Source organism: Hyla sarda, chromosome 6 (genome assembly GCF_029499605.1).
Source record: "Hyla sarda isolate aHylSar1 chromosome 6, aHylSar1.hap1, whole genome shotgun sequence".
Taxonomy (NCBI): Eukaryota; Metazoa; Chordata; class Amphibia; order Anura; family Hylidae; genus Hyla; species Hyla sarda.
In genome coordinates this window covers 285,395,086-285,407,312 of record NC_079194.1, presented here as the reverse complement: position 1 = coordinate 285,407,312, position 12,227 = coordinate 285,395,086, and the positions used below count along the sequence as shown (strand labels likewise).

Sequence of the window (12,227 nt, the reverse complement as noted above, 5' to 3'; positions counted from 1 at the left end):
TCCTACACAGACCAAGAAATTTTGCTGACATGTTGACATAACTGCACCTCCCTGTAATTCCTTCCCCAGGTTATGCACTTCACCGGCCAGCTTTGCTTTTGTTATCTTCAGTCTCTGGAAGCCCTCAAAGGCCATAGCAAGCTAAAAAGCTGCCAGCCACCATGGCCACTGCTTCATTGTGATGGCCTTTAGGCTGCATTCACACTACGTTTTTGCAATACAGTTCCCGTATCAGGTTTTTGATTAAAAAAAACTGATTCCTCAAAACCGGACCAAACTCTATCAAAACGTGTGTACAAACTTTAACCCGTATACGGTTTGAGAAATGATATCCGGTTGCATCAGTTTTTTAAGAAAAAAAGCATATGTTTTTAACCTTTCACTCCATTATGAATAAAGTTTCACTTGTTTCATTGAAATTCCAAGAAAAAAACTGTGCAAAGTCAAAAACCGTATGGTGAAAACCGGATGGAACCGTACGCACATACAGGTCTGTACGGTTCCCATTGACTCCCATGTTAAAAAAAAAGTATATGGTTTAAAAAAAATGATATCCGGTTGCATCAGTTTTTTAAGAAAAAAACTAATAAGTTTTTAACTTTTCACTCCAATATGAATAAAGTTTCACTTGTTTGATTGAAATTCCAAGAAAAAAACTGTGCAAAGTCAAAGGGGGAGATTTATCAAAACCTGTCCAGAGGAGAAGTGGCTGAGTTGCCCATAGCAACCAATCAGATCACTTCTTTCATTTTTGAAAAGGCTTCTGAAAAATGAAAGAAGCGATTTGATTGGTTGCTATGGGCAACTCAGCCACTTTTCCTCTGGACAGGTTTTGATACATCTCCCCCAGTTGCCCATAGCAACCAATCAGATGGCTTCTTTCATTTTTCACAGGCCTTTTTAAAAAATAATAAAAGCAGCCATCTGATTGGTTGCTATGGGCAACTCAGCCACTTTTCCTCTGGACAGGTTTTGATCAATCGTCCCCCTTCGGGGGAGATTGATCAAAACCTGTCCAGAGGAAAAGTGGCTGAGTTGCCCATAGCAACCAATCAGATCGCTTCTTTCATTTTTGAAAAGGCTTCTGAAAAATGAAAGAAGCGATCTGATTGGTTGCTATGGGCAACTCAGCCACTTTTCCTCTGGACAGGTTTTGATAATTCTCACCCAAAAAACGTATGGTGAAAACCGGATGGAACTGTACGCACATACGGTTCTGTACTGTTTCCATTGACTCCCATGCTAAAAAAAAAAAAACGTTTACGGTTTAATACGGTTTTTCACCCGGACCAAAACCGGACTAAACTGTATCAAAACGTGTGTACAGATTTTAACCCGTAGAGGTTAAAAAACGTATACGGTTTAAAAAGTTATATCCAGTTGCATCAGTTTTTTAAGAAAAAAAAACGTATAAGTCCAGTATGACACTCTGAGAGTTCTAGGAGATCTGAGTGTCATATCTGACTTTTCCATGCAATCGGAACACTTTTATACTATCTTAGAGAACCCAGGTTGATCTGGAACCCGGATCTGATCTGGAACCCGGAGGTCTCCTAGGACTGTATAAAAGTGATCCAACTGCATAGAAGGGTCCAGTATGACTCTCTGAGGTCTCCCAGAACTTGAGTGTCAGACTTTTCCATGCAATCGGAGGACATTGATGGGTTCTAGGAGACCGGAGTGTGACACCAGACCATGCAATCGGAGGACATTGATGGGTTCTAGGAGACCTCAGGGTGGTTTTTGTGACCAGTTTCTATCAGTTTTCCTGCAGTTAAGGTCCGGTCAGAAAACCGGATACGGGTCAAAAATGAGCCAACCGGAGTAAAACGGTGACTCCGATCGTCTCATTAAAGTCAATGGATTTCAGCGCCGGTCCGGATGGTTTACGGGAGCGCACGGTTTTCCCCTCCCCCCAGCCGGATCCGGCACCCATACAGTGAAAACGTGGTGCGCATGCACCTTACTCAGGGCTGTTGTCTGGTGATCATTTGGATCTGAATGACAATGGCTTTGTGTAAACGGCCCTTTACTGTAGATGCTGTAGAACAGACAAAAGCATCGGGCATTCAGTCTAGACATCTTTTGTTAAAGGACATCTGCCCTAGGAGACATTGGTAGGTCTCATGAACAGGCTGCATTATGGCTAATTTTTGTATAATACCTCTATATGCCTCCATTTATAATTCGAGACGCACAAAGGGTTTGTTTTTCCCACATCTGGCTCCATCTAAAAAGAAAACGAAGCCATTAAATACCGTATGTACAGGGCTTTTTTTTCACTGTACAATACTTACTTCTGTGGAAATTCCAGAACACACTTGAAGTTTTTAGGCAAAGCGTACCTCATAAGCCACTTCCTTTAAAGGGGTACTCCGGTGGAGAAGTTTTGTTTTTTTTAAATCAACTGGTGCCAGAAAGTTAACGGGGTTCTCCGGTGCTATCACGCCCCCTCCCGTAGGCTTGCATTGCGGGGCGGAGCGTGACGTCACACGCCGCCCGCCCTGTTTTCGCTGGTAATCAGTCCCGGAGCAAACACGCTCCGGGGACTGATTACAAACGGGGTGCAGCGTGCATGATCCCGGGGGTCCCCAGCGGCGGGACTCCCGCGATCAGGCATCTTATCCCCTATCCTTTGGATAGGGGATAAGATGTTTAAGCACCGGAGAACCCCTTGAAACAGATTTGTAAATTACTTCTATAAAAAAAAAATCTTAATCCTTCCAGTACTTATTAGCTGCTGAATACTATAGAGGAAATTATTTTCTTTTTTCAACACAGTGCTCTCTGCTGACATCATGACCGCAGTGCTCTCTGCTGACATCTCTGTCCATTTCAGGAACTGTCCAGAGCAGCATATGTTTTCTATGGGGATTTTCTCCTACTCTGGACAGTTCTTAAAATGGCCAGAGGTGTCAGCAGAGAGCACTGTGGTCATGATGTCAGCAGAGAGCTCTGTGTTCCAAAAAGAAAAGAATTTCCTCTGTAGCATTCAGCAGCTAATAAGTACTGTAAGGATTAAGATTTTTTAATAGAAGTAATTTACAAATTTGTTTAACTTTCTGACACCAGTTGATTAAAAAAAAAAGGTTTTCCACCTGAGTACCCCTTTAAGAAAGCCTGTACACCACATCAGCTTTTAGAGCTGCTGTGTTTTTTGAGCCAAGTTTTGCTCTCCTAACATTGGGATCCTAGAAGAGCGGAGCTCTGACTGCACCCGACCAGGAGACCTCGCGTAAGTGTTAGGCCAGGTTCACACGGCCAAAAATGTGTCGGATGTCCGCCAGGAAAAAACACAGGCGGCGGACATTTTGCACATTTGCACCATCCAGTGGGCGCTAGGACCGCCATCTTATAGACGACAATGCATTTGTTAGCAGATGGAACTACCCTAGGGGCAGATGGCATTAACCCCTTGTATTCGTGACGCCAGGGCGTGGTTTATCCTCAATACCACCTGAAGGTATACCGCTGGATCCTGGGCTGGGCACGGGGGCAATAAGGACTCCGACGCCAAGTTACGGACAATGGTAGCCAAGTTAGACAGGTGGAAAAGTCTATACAGTTCAGCCAGGGCCCAAGGAGGTGACCAGTGACTTCAGAGACCTTAAGGGCTTGCTGGGAGTTTTAGTAGAGGAGGACAATTTAGTGCAGGCCAAGTTGACTAGACAGATGACTTTGACTTGACTGACTTAAGACTGACAAGAATGTGACTGTGACTTACTTGCAGGTTTGTACCTTGTGGCTGCAGACTGGACTCCTATGACTCTGGACACTTAGGCTCGACTTGACTGGACCTCAGCAAAGACTAAGAGAGCAGAGGCTCCACCGAAGGCTTATATGGGGGAGACTCTGAGGGGATCCCATTGGTCACCCCTAGGTCACCTGGTCACTGATACCTCCTGGGTAACAATCACATGACAACTGACATGGTAAACAGTCTTAAAGATATAACACTCGTACATATATAACATAGGGATTATATACAATTATAATAAACAGATGCAGGGGGGGTGGGGGCAGGGAACACTGCAGGAGGCTGCCTGACAGGACAGCAAGGGTATGAGGTAACACCTCCCGTACTGGGCCACCACATCTGTATTCAATTTCCGCATAAATTTAGAGCCGATACACTTTAATGGGATTCCGCTGATCCAGTCACACAGTAGAATTACTGCAGCAGTCTTTCCGCTTTGAAAATTCTGCTTTCCGCATAAAGAAAGGTCCTACCCTAAATTTGTGCAGAATTCTGATGCGGAATCCCATTGAAGTCAATGGGGCTTTTTTTTTTTTCTCCACCCAAATGCGGAATTGAGGCAGATTTTGTGTAGAATTCATGCAGATTTCGTGCAGATACCGCACAAAATGTAACCAAAGCAATGAAAGAAAAGCCCCATTTTTCGTACATGTAAAATTCATGCGGAATTCACGCAGAATTTCTGCATGAATTCCACATATATGCAGAAAGATGCAGAATTCTGCGTCCGCATTATTTGGCCGGAATTCCGTAACTTTATGCAGAAATTCTGACATGTGAACATGGCCTTAGAGTCCCAGTGGCTGCCAGCCCCAAAAAAGAGAAGGACTCTCCCTATTAGCACATGAAGAGTTCTCTCCTTTATGTGTTAGTAAGGTAAGTCATTAGTATAATAATGTAATCTAATCAACTACTGTGAATGCCGTTCCCTAATATATAAGAAAAGCTGAACATAACAGAACACATGCAGTGCGGCCATTTATAATAGGTTTGATCTTAGGGACTTGGCTCATAGTTGCTTGTTTACTTTCACTGGTCCCTATGGGTAAGATGCAGACATCTTAGATCCCTATAGACCAGTGGTCTCAAACTGTGGCCCTCCAGATGTTGCAAAACTTCAACTCCCAGCATGCCCGGACAGCCAACGGCTGTCCGGGCATGCTGGGAGTTGGAGTTTTGCAACATCTGGAGGGCCACAGTTTGAGACCACTGCTATAGACGTATTATAGGGCCTCCGAATTTCTCCCTGACAGATGATGATAGGGGACAAAGGATCCGCCATGTTAGATTTCATCTGCCTGATCATTATGTGCTCAGATAGATACCATCAGAGGAGTCTGGCAGCAGAATACCCCTCCTCTTTGCATTCAGAACAACATAAACACCAGGGCAAAAGTTCATGTCTAATGAGGGATCAGGAGAGATTACTGTCAGCGAACAGCTATCTCATGTATATGGGTTCCCTTATCTCCAATAATGACCCCAGCCACCCTATTATCCAGTTACTTTGGTCTTTTAGACCAGGGATGGGGAACCTTTGTCATGCCAGGGGCCAGTTGAATGTTTATAAAAACATTTACAGTCACCACCATCTTCTCCTGTTTCTAGGCCAAAGGCAGCTTCTTTCTATTGTCACCAGAGGCCGGGAGAATTTCTACCTTTAGGACGTGCAGAATGAAGTTACTTCTTGTGCGTATTTCAGAGGAACAGATGCTGCCGGCCTCTAGTGTCCACAGGCAGTGTCACTAGAGGCCGAGAGTCCTAGAGACTTCAGATCCTAGGACATGCTAGGACACCTGTAGCGGTGCTTAGCCACAGGCATTCTAGCATGTCGTGTCAACATCTTCCACAAGGGAATGTCACGGCACCGCTGGTTGGTAACCCTTGACCTATGGCCTTGGTGGCCCAGGCCAAATGATGCAGGAGACCTTATATGGCAACTACTGTGGTGGATGAGGTAAAATGTCCATTTCAGAATATTCTTGCTAAAATGGCCACTCACTAACTGGTCCCCCTCCCATCGTGTTTAAACAATGTGTATAAAGTGGTGCTTTTAGAGAGACTACACCCAAGATGATAAGTGTTACGCCTAGCGCTCCGGGTCCCCGCTCCTCCCCGGAGCGCTCACGGCGTCTTTGTCCCTGCAGCTCCCCGGTCAGTCCCGCTGACCGGGAGCGCTGCACTGTCATGGCCGTTGGGGATGCGATTCGCACAGCGGGACGCGCCCGCTCGCGAATCGCATCCCAGGTCACTTACCCGTTCCCGTCCCCTGCTGTCATGTGCTGGCGCGCGCGGCTCCGCTCTCTAGGGCGCGCGCGCGCCAGCTCCCTGAGACTTAAAGGGCCAGTGCACCAATGATTGGTGCCTGGCCCAATCAGCTTAATTGGCTTCTACCTGGTCCCTGACTATATCTAACCTCCTCCCATGCACTCCCTTGCCGGATCTTGTTGCCCTTGTGCCTAGTGAAAGCGTTTTGTGTGTCTAAAGCCTGTGTACCAGAACTTCTGCTATCCACCCTGACTACGAACCTTGCCGCCTGCCCCCGACCTTCTGCTACGTCCGACCTTGCTTCTGTCTACTCCCTTGTACCTCGCCTATCTTCAGCAGCCAGAGAGGTTGAGCCGTTGCTAGTGGATACGACCTGGTCACTACCGCCGCAGCAAGACCATCCCGCTTTGCGGCGGGCTCTGGCGAAAACCAGTAGTGACTTAGAACCGGTCCACTAGCACGGTCCACGCCAATCCCTCTCTGGCACAGAGGATCCACCTCCTGCCAGCCGGCATCGTGACAGTAGATCCGGCCATGGATCCCGCTGACGTCCCTCTGCCTTATATCTCTGATATCACCACGGTGGTCGCCCAGCAATCCCGACAGATCGCCCATCTAACCCACCAGCTGTCGGAAGTATTCACCATTGTGCAGCAACTTCAGTCGCAACTTCAGCAGCAATCATCTCCTCCGCCAGCTCCTGCACCCCTTCCGCAGCGAGTGGCCACTCCTAGCCTCCGCCTGTCCTTGCCGGACAAATTTAATGGGGACTCTAAGTTTTGCCGTGGCTTTCTTTCGCAATGTTCCCTGCACTTGGAGATGATGTCGGACCAGTTTCCTACTGAAAGGTCTAAGGTGGCTTTCGTAGTCAGCCTTCTGTCTGGAAAAGCCCTGTCATGGGCCACACCGCTCTGGGACCGCAATGACCCCGTCACTGCCTCTGTACACTCCTTCTTCTCGGAAATTCGAAGTGTCTTTGAGGAACCTGCCCGAGCCTCTTCTGCTGAGACTGCCCTGCTGAACCTGGTCCAGGGTAATTCTTCCGTTGGCGAGTACGCCATACAATTCCGTACTCTTGCTTCTGAACTATCCTGGAATAATGAGGCCCTCTGCGCGACCTTTAAAAAAGGCCTATCCAGCAACATTAAAGATGTTCTGGCCGCACGAGATACTCCTGCTAATCTGCATGAACTCATTCATCTAGCCACTCGCATTGACATGCGTTTTTCTGAGAGGCATCAAGAGCTCCGCCAGGAAAAAGACTTAGATCTCTGGACACCTCTCCCACAGTCTCCATTGCAATCTGCGCCTAGGCCTCCCGCCGAGGAGGCCATGCAAGTGGATCGGTCTCGCCTGACCCTGGAAGAGAGGAATCGCCGTAAGGAAGAGAATCTTTGCCTGTACTGTGCCAGTACCGAACATTACTTGGTGGATTGCCCTATCCGTCCTCCACGTCTGGGAAACGCACGCTCGCACCCAGCTCTCGTGGGTGTGGCGTCTCTTGATGCTAAGTCGGCTTCTCCACGTCTCACGGTGCCTGTACGGATTTCTTCTTCAGCCAGCTCTTCCCTCTCAGCCGTGGCCTGCCTGGACTCTGGTGCTTCTGGGAATTTTATTCGGGAGTCCTTGGTGAATAAATTCCGCATTCCGGTGACCCGTCTTGTCAAGCCACTCCACATTTCCGCGGTCAACGGAGCCAGGTTGGATTGCACCGTGCGTTACCGCACGGAGCCCCTCCTAATGTGCATCGGACCTCATCACGAGAAAATTGAATTTTTGGTCCTTCCCAATTGCACTTCCGAAATTCTCCTTGGACTACCCCGGCTTCTACACCATTCCCCAACCCTGGACTGGTCCACTGGGGAGATCAAGAGTTGGGGTCCCTCTTGTTCCAAGGACTGCCTTAAACCAGTTCCCAGTACTCCCTGCCGTGACCCTGTGGTTCCTCCTGTATCCGGTCCCCCTATGGTCGTTAGGGACTCTGCCTGCCACAGAAAATGCCTCTCCGCCCCTCCCAGTCCCTTCAGGCAAGCCTCTGTGTCCCCTCATGGCTCCCGTCCTTGTGTCTCCCTGCCCCGTGCCAAGCTTCACCCTCTGCCCTCCCTCCCCATTCCTACTCCTGCTGTACTGCCTGCCATTGAGGAAACCATCCATTCCTTCCCGGTGTCCTCATCCCAGGGGAGGCAGTCACCGGACAAAAAAAAGGGGAGACCTAAGGGGGGGGGTACTGTTACGCCTAGCGCTCCGGGTCCCCGCTCCTCCCCGGAGCGCTCACGGCGTCTTTCTCCCTGCAGCTCCCCGGTCAGTCCCGCTGACCGGGAGCGCTGCACTGTCATGGCCGTTGGGGATGCGATTCGCACAGCGGGACGCGCCCGCTCGCGAATCGCATCCCAGGTCACTTACCCGTTCCCGTCCCCTGCTGTCATGTGCTGGCGCGCGCGGCTCCGCTCTCTAGGGCGCGCGCGCGCCAGCTCCCTGGGACTTAAAGGGCCAGTGCACCAATGATTGGTGCCTGGCCCAATCAGCTTAATTGGCTTCTACCTGGTCCCTGACTATATCTAACCTCCTCCCATGCACTCCCTTGCCGGATCTTGTTGCCCTTGTGCCTAGTGAAAGCGTTTTGTGTGTCTAAAGCCTGTGTACCAGAACTTCTGCTATCCACCCTGACTACGATCCTTGCCGCCTGCCCCCGACCTTCTGCTACGTCCGACTTTGCTTCTGTCTACTCCCTTGTACCTCGCCTATCTTCAGCAGCCAGAGAGGTTGAGCCGTTGCTAGTGGATACGACCTGGTCACTACCGCCGCAGCAAGACCATCCCGCTTTGCGGCGGGCTCTGGCGAAAACCAGTAGTGACTTAGAACCGGTCCACTAGCACGGTCCACGCCAATCCCTCTCTGGCACAGAGGATCCACCTCCAGCCAGCCGGCATCGTGACAATAAGACCCACGTGCTGGGTGAGGAACGCCTGCAGATGGAAGAAAACAATCACAAGGACAGCTGTTCATGACGTGTTACAGACTGTAAAAACCCTTGTAAGGGTGGGTTCACACCACGTTTTTGCAATACAGTTTTGTATCAGGTTTTTGATTTTTTTTTTAAACGGATTCCTCAAAACCTCACTAAACTGTATCAAAACGTGTGTACACATTTTTATCTGTATACGGTTGAAAACGGTATACGATCTGAAAAATGATGTCCGTCTGCATCTGTTTTTTTAAGAAAAAAACGTATACGTTTTTAACTTTTCACTCCTTTATGAATAAAGTTTCACTTGTTTGACTGAAATTCCAAGGAAAAAAAAAACTGTGCAAAGCCAAAAACCGTATGGTGAAAACCGGATGGAACAACTGTATACATTATGGTGCATACGATTTTGAATGGGATGTCTATGGGCACGGTTTTCTGTACGGTTGCATACGTTTTTTTGTTTTTTTTATGAAACCGTATGCCGAAACCGTATAGCAAAATCGTGGTGTGAACCCACTCTAATTGTTTTAAATACAGGAAGTATAATATGCTGAACTTGTATCAGGGATTTTCTTCTCTCGTGCATGCACTGATCCTGATATCTAATTAGGAAGGGGGTAGAGACTTATCTGATACCGGGTCCGGTTCCGATCCATTTCACTACCATCCTGCAATTCCCGTTGTTTCCCATTCCTGTACAGTAGCAGGGAAGGCAAGGAGAACAAGTAGTGGCAGGACACACATTGATTGATAAATGGATGCCTAAAAGATTGAAATGAATAAAGGCATAAAGAATAGATGTGAAATGTAACTTAAAGGGGTTCTCCGGTGCTTACACACCTTTTCCCCTATCCAAAGGATAGGGGATAAGATGCCTGATCGTGGGAGTCCCGCCGCTGGGGACCCTCGTGATCTTGCACGCGGCACCCCGTTTATAATCAGTCCCCGGCGTGTGACGTCACGCCTCCGCCCCCCCCGTGTGACGTCACGCTCCGCCCCTCAATGCAAGCCTATGGGAGGGGGCGTGACAGCTGTCACGCCCCCTCCCATAGGCTTGCATTGAGGGGCGGAGCGTGACGTCACACGGGGGGCGGAGGCGTGACGTCACACGCCGTCAGCCCTGTGGTCACCGGTATTCAGACCCGGAGCGAACACGCTCCGGGGACTGATTACAAACGGGGTGCCGCGTGCATGATCACGGGGGTCCCCAGCGGCGATCAGGCATCTTATCAGGCATCTTATCTTATCTTATCCATATCCTTTGGATAGGGGATAAGATGTCTAAGCACCGGAGTACCCCTTTAAGCTTGACAGCAATGAAGTTGCACACAGATTTGGTCTTCATTCGACAAAATACAGTCAAGGAATATATACGGTAAGTTGCTGTCTATCCACTACTCGCTGGGCTAGAATTCAGCTATATTGCTATCTCTGAGCAACTTGTATGGCAGCCATAAAATCACCATGCCCTACCTCTTGTTTGCCTTTGAGTGGGGGTGGGGGGTGAACCTGCACTTAACTCCCTAACTATAGGTTACCGTGCAGTCAAGCCATGCAGTTTTGCTATGAGACCTCTCTATAGTGCAATAGTAGTGAATTATTAGCTCTTAGGCTACATTAAAGGAAAACGGTCACTCGTTCACCAACACTAAACCCAATACACCAGGTTATAGTGCGGGAGAACAGGAGACCGATGCAGGGTCTCTGACTAATATACATACCTTCAGTCTGGCGTGGTGTTCATCTGATGATCGGCTTGTTTCTGCACTGAATTGCGCGCTGGAGGCGGGCCCGTCGGCTGAATTTTAATATTCATGGGCGCTGGTCATGTGAGCGCTCAGTAGGCACAGATATTCAAATCCAGCCGGCGAGCCCGCCTCCAGCGCGCAATTCAGCACAGAAAGAAGCCGATCCTCAGAGGGACCGGGCGCCGGACTGCAGGTATGTATATTAGTCAAAGAACCCACATCGGTCTCCTGTTCACTCGCACTGTAACACTGTGTATTGGGTTTAGCATGGGTGATCGGGTGACCGTTTTCCTTTAACATCACGATTGTCTCACACGGCGGCCGGATCAGGCGGAGAAATTTAAAAACCGGACCCGCGCCGCATCGCATTCATTTAAATAAGCAGAACAGAGTCAGATAGTGAGCTCGGTCGGCTCATTTTTGGAATGTGTGAGGTTTTGTTGCAGGACTTAAAACTATGGTCTTCAAAAATAAAAAAAAGCTTAAAATGGTAATTTAGCAATATCTGGAGGTCCACAATTTGGAGACCACTGCCCTAGGCTCCAGGGCTTATGCTCATATGGGACATATGGTCCTTTAGGGAGCCCCTAGGCCAGTGGTCTCCAAACTATGGACCTCTAGATGATGCAAAACTACAACTCACTGTCCGGGCATGCTAGGAATTGTAGTTTTGCAACATCTGGAGGTCCAGAGTTTGGAGACCACTGTTCTAGGGGATGTTACATTAACATCAACAATCATTTACATTATTATCACAATACTCCATTTAATGGGTTCTATAAGGTGTCTCACTACCCCGGGGTACAAGTTGTAGTTTTGCAACATCTCGAAGTCCACAGTTTGGAGACCACTGCCCTAGGTTCCAAGCCCTATGCTCATATAGGACAGGTGGGAGTACTTTTGGGAGTCCCTAAGTCAGTGGTCTCCAAACAGTGGACCTCCAGATGTTGCAAAACTACAACTCGTTGCCTGGGCCTGCTGGGAGTAGTAGTTTTGCAACAGCTGGAGGACCATAGTTTGGCGACCACTAACCTAGGCTCATCTAGGTTATCACTATTAGTGATGAGCAGCAGGGGCCATATTCTTATTCACGATATTTTGCGAATATGTGGATGAATATTCGTCCTATGTTCGCGAAATTCGCATATTTGTTTTTTCCATGCGAAAATTCGTAATGAAATTCACATAGTGCGCAATTATATCTGTCACCTAAAAGAAGGGAGGGATCAGTGTCCAGTCTGGAAGTGCCGATATTCGCATAAAAATTTGCATGAAAAAAACAAACAATATTCGTCATTATGAAGATATATCACTATATTCTAAATATTCGCAAAGTGCTAATATTCGCAGTAAAAATTAGCATTTCAAATATTCGCGCTCAACACTAATCACTATCTCATTCAAATGAACGGCATGCGGTGCGGGTTCGGTTTTTAAATTTCCCCGCCGGATCCAGCAGCCGTGTGACACAATATCAATGTGTCAA

The 12,227-nt window shown here is 48.2% G+C and overlaps 1 protein-coding gene across 1 annotated transcript in view; it reads left to right on the top strand.

The window, feature by feature from the left end:
* The window catches only part of LOC130277175 (microtubule-associated proteins 1A/1B light chain 3C-like), a 61,051-nt gene that overhangs the window by 14,862 nt on the left and 33,962 nt on the right, over positions 1-12,227 (top strand). The gene's annotated exons all lie outside the window — the stretch shown is intronic.